Source organism: Nothobranchius furzeri, chromosome 9 (genome assembly GCF_043380555.1).
Source record: "Nothobranchius furzeri strain GRZ-AD chromosome 9, NfurGRZ-RIMD1, whole genome shotgun sequence".
In the NCBI taxonomy this organism is placed as follows: Eukaryota; Metazoa; Chordata; class Actinopteri; order Cyprinodontiformes; family Nothobranchiidae; genus Nothobranchius; species Nothobranchius furzeri.
In genome coordinates, this window is record NC_091749.1 from 59,045,279 (window position 1) to 59,054,269 (window position 8,991).

Genomic DNA, 8,991 nt, shown 5'->3' on the forward strand with positions numbered 1-8,991 from the left:
GTGTGTGTGTGTTTTACTGTCACCATGTATTGTACTCTGTCTGACACCATGTGCACGGCCAGTCAAACAGCGCCTCTACCTGTCATGGACGCAACATCAGCATGTGCGTTTGTTTGGTCATTTAAAGGCTGCGGTGCCGCAGAGTGGATAGGCGGGAGACATGGGGGAGACGTGCAGGAGACGGCCACGGGCGAAGGCAGAGACAAGGCGGGGGGACTAAAATCCAGCCGTTCATGGACTGTCTGCAGTCATGAACTTGAGCTTTTCTATTTCATGTGAGCGCCCCGCTTTCACAGCTCTTCACACACACACACACACACACACACACACACACACACACACACACACACACACACACACACACACACACACACACACACACACACACACACACACACAGACAGGCATTATGCACACATTTAAACTGACATCTGACATGACCGCAGGCTTGAGCGGTGACCAGCAAACCCCAACACAGCTGAATATAAAACACGGTAATGACCATGGCAAGAAAATGGCTTCCCTCTCAAACATGGCTGCTCACTGATGGCCAGACAGAAGCGTGGGGTGGAAGAGAAAAAGGTCACCTCTCATCTTTTTAGTATACACACCCCTCATTCCCTCCCTCCCCCCACTCATCACTATCGCTGTGCTGTTTCCCCCCTATATCCCCCCCCCCCCCCCCCCCCCACACACACACACACACCACATGCACAAACACATATATTCATCCCCATACCCCCCTCCCTCACTCACTTGCACCTTGTGCTTTTCTTCCCTGGTCATTTTCTTTGCCCCATTCTGTATGCAGCTGATTATTCAAGAGACAAAGAACAGGGGGGTGTTGGAAAGGGACAGGTGGCTGCATCAGAGTGATGAGAAAATTACAAAAGTGCAATCGAGCCTTCTAAGAAAACTCCTTCAGGAAGGTAATGCAAAAAGAAAAGGTGGGGTGTTTGTAAAGGTTGGTTTAAGCTTGACGCGTCCGCGAGGTTCGCACGGCTCCGCGCGACTAAATTGCGTCATTTTAACAACCACGCCCCTCCATCTGGCCTCCACGCGGCCCAAACTTTCCGCACCGCACACCTAGGAAATGTTCTAACCACGCGGATGGTCGAACACGGAAAAACAAGGCGGACTGGCAAGAACTAGTTATGGCAGAGGTTCGTAAATACAGACATTTGTATGATTCAGCTCTCAAAGATCACCGTGATCAACATGTTGTTAAAAATTCTTGGAGAGAAATAGCTCGCACTGTCGGAAAAGACGAGGACGCTGTTAAAAAAATGCTGTAATGACATGTTGTAAACAACAGTAATTTTTACTTCTACTATGGTGTAGTGTTGGATGCATGCCGTAGAGCTCCATGCTGCCCCCTACAGTTTGGGAGAATATTGGCTCACCGCAGAGACAAGCCGCATGAACGATAAACGCTGCGAGTTGTGAAGCACGTTCCATCCGCGAGCCGCATCACCAAGCGGAAAGTAAATGCGTCAAGCATAAACCAAGCTTAACTGCACCCCCTATTCCTCTTTTGGTACAACTCAGCAGGAAAAGGACTAGCTCCCATTTTCATCCCTCCCCAGCGCCGCAGTCCAGTCAGAATATACATTTTTCCTCACTTACTACCCTGCTGTCACTTTTCTCCATTTCTTCCATCACTTGGTTATTCACAGAAACACATTTTGACTGCTCGACTTCTATTTTCATAATATCAGAACATCAAGTTAAAGATTATAAATGTTTATTCAGCAGAGTGGGGAAACGCCGGCTGCATGGGTGCAGAGGCTCTTGGGGGGAGGCCATGCTAAATCAGTAAATCACTCGATCTGGAAGATAAACGGCATGTTTTTGACTTCATTGCCTTTTCGTCTCAGGCGAGTGGTTGGTGATGCGGCGGGCCCAGTAGGCTGTGGTGGATGGTTACAGAGAGATAATGAAGCGACGACCGACCGGGGGCTCGGTCCTGTCCACCAGCTGTGGAAAGGGCCATTGCTGAGCCATTATGAGGCCTGATGAATATTTGGACACAAATACTCCTTGAAAGGTGTTAAAATATGCAAAAAAACATCAAGTTTCCCTTTGCACATATATTTCAATCATCAGTCAGCCGCTGAGGAGAAAAAAGAATCTTTCAAGACCACCCCAACCCCGCAGTACCCATCTTTAATCTCGCCTCTCTTTCTGAGAGACATCTTGCCAATCTGAGCTCGTCTTGTGCACAACAGGTATAAATGACTTTAACAACCTGGCCACCACATTCAGCAACATACAAACAATTTTGTTCAAAGCACACAGCTGCGTTCAGACCAAAAATGGGCATCATCATCGCCTGTTTCACTTCAGATATGGTCATACTGTATGTGATGGAAATTAAGTCACATGAAAATGTTTTTTGTTTTGTTTTTTATACGTGGTGTCTTTTGTTGTTTAAAAAAATGTACTAAAAATGGATTAAACCAAAAAGTCTGGAATACCATAAATGCATTTGACTGTAAGCACATAAATCTCTTGAAGTTTGGGAGGTTTAAGACAAACTTCCAGGTAGTTTAATGATCCCAGAGTACACCGTAAATGATACTCTGTGTCCGTTTTTCAGTAGAAACATACTTTATTCTGGTGACTGCATGAATATATCTCTAAAGGTGCTAATTAAACATGATAACCGCAAACTGTTTTACATCTGGTATCAAAATACTCCATCTAAATTTGCTAGTGCTCTTCTCACCTGCTGCTGAACGCTGAGATGTGAGGCCCAACATTTAAATAAGTTGATGGAGTTTATCAAAATGACAGGCAATTAGACCGCCTCTGGCCATGAGTCGTTTCTGTGTCCGGGGCCGTAACAGTTCTGGAGCTCCATTTCTACTCCTGGACAGCCCTAAATTAAAAATCCCCAAAGTCCATTAGGGCTAAACAGCCTGAGGGAAGACTTTGTCGCACCACAGAAAAATGACAGTAAACTCAGGCAATCATGGTGCCGATCAATTATGCATGAATTATATTTTTCATTGACTGTGTAAAATGTCCCGTGCTAATTCCCCCTAAGTATACAATTCCCATGACTTGTGAGGCTTGTATTTGTATGCAGATGGTTTAAATGAGTGTTTTCTTGAAGATTTATCAGCCTTGCGTAAATGAAAACACTGAGGACAAGTTGTGCTTCCTCTCCAACAGAAGCCACAGGGCAGGAAAAGCTTGGAGGAGACTTTAAATCTTGAACTTATCTCTAAAAGCTGTAGAAAAACATTGAGGTGCAGATCAACTTTTAATAAGAGGATGAAGTTGACGTTAGAAGAACAGAGGAGAGAAGAGGAAACCAGGAGGAGGTTAAGACAGGTCAGGTCAATGGTTTTGCCGTGACCTGACACGTCGCAGCTTTAGGCCTGTTGAGCCGGTGAATAAGTGAAGTCCCTGAGGTCCTCGTCGATCTCTAATAATGACCTCTGTCTGACCGTGATAGTAGGAGACAGGTATTGGCAGGCCTGTGCCAATAATTGGTCAGTGTGTTAATAACAAGTGATCCAGTCCCCTCTGTAACCTGACGTGCTTTTGAGCTACAAGACTTGTGTCGTCACTCAGCATCCATGTGGAAACTTAAAAAGAATTAAATTCAACATCGTCATTTTATTTATATAGCACTTTTCACTACCACATAAGTTTGCCCCAAGTGCCGCACACTACACATCATGGTAATCACAATTAAAAAAGCAAGAAAAATAAATAAAAACACCCTTAAAAGCTTGATGTAACAACAGATTGATTTTTTGTTCTTGAAACTAGAGCTTTAACATTGACCTCGGTGATTGTTGAGTTAGAAACATGACCAGTTTCATATTTGACACTAGTCTGCAGCCCTCTACTGACCAAAAACCACACCTGATAGTTTTGTGGAGCGGGTCATTGTCCTAGAGGGCGCTCTTTATGGCAGTTAGCTGTAATACAAGCGGTTAGCATTTTTAGTTCCCCGATCAACATATTCTCATGCCTAAAGTGTTGAAAAGTGACAAAGGGTGACAAAGCATTTGTTTCCGATGTGTTGGGAGCCCCATCGCATCGGGAGGCGACACGCTGTGCCAGAGCGTTGCTTTCTGACGCCCGCAGTAAAACGGAGATTTTAGCAAACTGTGACCTTTACCCTCTTGCAATTTATTTTTCTCCTCACCCCGGACACAGTGGGGCTCTGCGATGCTGCTGCTTTGGGCCCTGGCAAAATGGGCTGGGGTCTCCATGCCCTGGGGGGCATTTTGGAAACAGAGGTGCCTATTGGAGCCAGTGGAGGAGCTGGCTCCCTGGAGGACTTAGGACAACCAGCCATTCCTCCCCATCCCTATACATTTTTCTCCTCCTGCTCCTTCACATCATCACACGATCATGCACATAGGACCTTTGGGGGTGGGTAAGTCACGGGGTGCAGGTATGGATCCCATTGCCGCATTCCTATGGCTGCCTGCCCTCCAATTTTATTTGCACCTTAAACACTTCCACCAACAACATTCCACACAAACACATACTTAGGGCTTTGGGAGTGAGCACACTCAACAGCATTTGGCAAGGGGATCTTTCAGCCTCATCCCAAGTGCCGGTGCCCACTTCCAATTTTAAACTGCACTTAGACACAGAGGGCTGTGGGGGGAAGAGTGGTGGTGTGGTTGCATCAGCTGGCATAGGCCAGACGATGCCTGCACTGCCTGCTCACCACAGCCATGGAATACACTTCATCAACACGCACTAACACTGTAATGGAGCAGGGGGAGGGAGACTAGGGGTCTTAGCACACCTCAGTTGTCGCTTGTCTTCCCGGGGCTGGAGGCTAGGAGGGGGAGCTGGCCATCTTGTTGAGGTCTGGGTGGTAGGCCACTTTGCTCAGCGTTGGGCGGGGGTACCTGCTCATCATCACCCCCAGCAGAAAGGGGCGAACTCTGGGAACAAGTGATGGTTGTACCCCTTGTGCAGAAGTGCCGTGACCAGAGTGAATAGGTTGTGTATGGGGAGCGTGACTGGGTGTCTAATGTTGCTTTTTGTAAGTCTTAGGTTGTATGTGTATGTGTGAGCATGAGGGAGGGAATGTGTGACTGTGTCTGTGCATGGCTGTATATGTCAGGTTAGGAGTGAGCACCACCTCACCTCTGCCACGTGGACCTCAAGGGATAAACCATCAATCCTGCTCAATAGTCAACTTTCCTCACGGGGTTACCCATAAAGACAGTGGGAGGGTTAAGGCTGTGGTTGGCACTAAATGTACTGGGATTTATTATTGTGTGATTGTTCAGTAAAACAATGTTGATTTAATATTTCCTCATCAGGTTGACGCAGTGATAGCTTGCTCTAGCTGTATTGTGTGTCCCCTTCTTTTTTGTGTGTGTTTGTTTTTCAAACAAAAAAAGACATGACATTAAAGCAGAAGCTTTGATGCTTCGCCTGAGAGTAAATCTGTAAGGCTTGTCACCAGCATTCAGACATTAGTTCTGTTTGCTTCACAGCCAGACAGGACATGGGACAAAAAAATAAAAATAAAATAAAATAAATAAATAGATGAAGAAAGAATTACACTTTCTAGATAATTGTTAGAAACAAAAGGCTTTATTTTACCTGTATGAAATAAATGGAAGTAGCATGTCTTGACTACTGTGCTGACTAAAGTGAGTCCTGTATCCAATAATATCATCAGTCTAGGGATTTCCTACTGATTGGGATCATTTGTCCTGTTGCTGGATCTCAGCACAATCACCTCAGTTTTCTCCTTATTCAACTTCAAAAAGTTGTGAACCAACCAAGCTTTTACATCAGTGAGGCAGTGAAAGAGGAGCTGTACGTATTCATTAGTGCTTGATTTGACAGGAAAATAAACCCGACGGTCATCAACATAGACATGAAATTTTACCATGAGCTCCTCGTGGTAACAAGTAGATAGAAAACAAAAGGAGGCCAAGGATCGGCGCTTGTGGTACACCGCAGAGTCAGCTCTATTCCATGCAAAGTTGCTCATATAGACACTGAAACTCATTTCAGAAAATTGTGGCCTGATCCAAATTGATTACTTACAAAACATAGTTGGAAGTGTCAAAATAAATACCTAATTTTATGAGTTTGCATAAATCTGCATTAATACTCGTCAGCCAGAGGATGTTTGGGTCCTCACACACACACACACACACACACACACACACACACACACAAACACACCCTCACGCACTCTCAGTTGAAACTTTATGACAGTTTGAGATTCTGCATCAATCTCGTCTTCTATTACATGCAACTCAATCCACCCTTACACACTAATTTGTTTTGTTTGCCTCCTTTTCTGTTTCAGTGTAACCGAGCCCCTTGAATATATACAGATTTAACCGAGCTAATAGAATCATTATCAAATTCAGATCAATATAAATTTAGCCCCAGCACCCATGAAAGGCAGCAATATTGAAATACAACACTGTCTGAGCTCTTTCATTCTTCCGCCTACAAGTGACGCTTTCTGCCACCAGACATGAATTACCAGACAGGCACATTACAGCTAATAAGACTCTCACAAAACACCCTTTATTAATGCATGAGCCTCTTTGATCCTGGAGAAACTTTCATAGGGAAAGCAGTAATCACTGAGCCTTAGACAACACAATAAGATGCCTCCCATTATCCTGGAAAAGTCAACAGTGTGGCTGAGGTCAAATCAACCTGAGATGGTACATCATGTCTTCAGAGGGAGGGGCAGAGCAACGCTGCAAACACCCAACCACGAGCTTTTGTGAGACAAAACTTTCAGAACGCTCATCATAAACCCACAAATCGTGATGGAAATTTTAATTCAATTCAATTCAAGTTCATTTATATATTTACATAATTACATTTATTTAGTAAAATATTTCAACGGTGTTTCTGAGTTTCATTTCTGACCCATGCGGGAAAAACCCTAAAAAAGAGGGAAATACAGTTGTCGTGTAGAAATACATCCATTTTTTGGGCTAAAACCTAAAACTATGTTTAAAAATACAGTTTTTCTAACTGTTAAGAGGCATTTCTGACGGTTTCTGTCATTTATTTTCTCTTTAATGCAAGGAAACAAACATATTTGTGTTTTAAATCACAAATTTAAATGGAGTTTTAAGAAATAGGTTTAAATTACCTCAAAATAGCACTTTTATGTGGAATTGCAACCCTTTGGAATTAGGGTCCCTTTATTAAAGTTCTCATTATTCTTTATTAAGAGTCCTTATAGGACAAAGGGGGGTCTGCTTTGTAATGAGTTATATAATAACGACAAGCAATTGTTAATGGCCTGTATTTGATATAGCGCCTTCTAGAGTCCTGGAACCCCCCAAGGCGCTTTACAACACAATCAGTCATTCACCCATTCACACACACATTCACACACTGGTGGGGATGAGCTACAATGTAGCCACAGCTGGCCTGGGGCGCACTGACAGAGGCGAGGCTGCCGAGCACTGGCGCCACCGGTCCCTCCGACCACCACCAGCAGGCAACGTGGGTTAAGTGTCTTGCCCAAGGACACAACGACAGCGACAGACTGAGCGGGTCTCGAACCTGCGACCTTCCGATTGCGAGGCAAGCACTTAACTCCTGTGCCAGTTTACTAAAGCTTAATAATGCACTAACTAATGTCAATAAAGAGCCCCTTATTATAAAGTGTCAGCCGTGTAATTAATATTTATTTTAAGCATCTTTTATGTGGATAAACATATTGTCAAACTCAACAATTATTTTCTTATATTCCCCTACATATTACCACTTTTATTTATACATTTTTGTGTGTTGTTTATTGTTTGTTTGTTTGTTTGTTTGCTTTCCAAAACATTCACTTAAGTCCACCTAGCTCACTATCAGCCAATAATTAGGGCTTGAATGTAACTTTTGGCATTTTTCTTTAAGAGTGATTTATTATGAGTTAAAATTACATATTGAGAGTATGTAAAATAAATATAAATACACAAATACATATTTAATGAGTCAAATCTAAGACTCTTTCTCAGGGCCACATACACAGTCTCACAGGTTTCTACCATTTTAGCTTCATTTAGTTTGATGAACTTTCTTGATTGAACAGAGCTCGATAATCCAAAAGTCCTGCCGATATTGGGCCTCCTCACAAATGACCCATCTGGAAGAAAAAGTGTCTCGCTTTAGCTTCTAATCCTGGGATATAAACTTTGACAGAGCCTGTCACATTGTAAAGTCTGAACATGGTTACAAGAATTGTGAACGATGCCTGTGATGGAAATGTATTGAAGTGGTCAGCAAGGAGCTCATTGCCCACAGAAAGCCCCGGGGCCTCTAGGTCAGTGAGGAGCAGACTCACAACCTCCTCCCAGCAGAGTGAGAGGACGGAGCAGCTGAGGAGGAGTCCCAGGGTTGAGAGAGCCAGGTGCCACTGCAAAAACCATCATCGCACTATTTATGACAAGTCTAATAAATTCTCACTTCACACAGTCGACACTCAATTATTATGTTTGGCTAACCGAATCTCACAACCACAACTGTGAAAAAACAAAGCGAACCCAGAGAAAATGTACATTTAAAACCTAAATTAAAGCACCTGTGTCACATTAAGATCAGGAGGGTTGGACCCAATATGCTGAACCCCAGGACGACAAGACCGATTATCAAAACGCTGCAAAGAACAAAACCAAAAGCTCACTCTATGAGCAGAGAACTAGAGACCAGGCCGGGGGGGGGGGGGGGGGGGGGGGTCCCCCACAGGAAACCAGAGCAGGGCGGGAGGAAGGGGACCAGGAAGGAGGGCCAGACCTGGCGCTGACTTGGCCGGAGGCGGAGCCGCTGACTTCACTGAAGGCAAAGTCTCTGGAGCAGATGGGGACTCTGGAAGCAGAGGGCACGGGGACTCTGGAAGCAGAGGGCACGGGGACTCTGGAAGCAGAGGGCACGGGGACACTGGAAGCAGAGGGCACGGGGACTCTGGAAGCAGAGGGCACGGGACACTGGAAGCAGAGGGCACGGGGACTCTGGAAGCAGAGG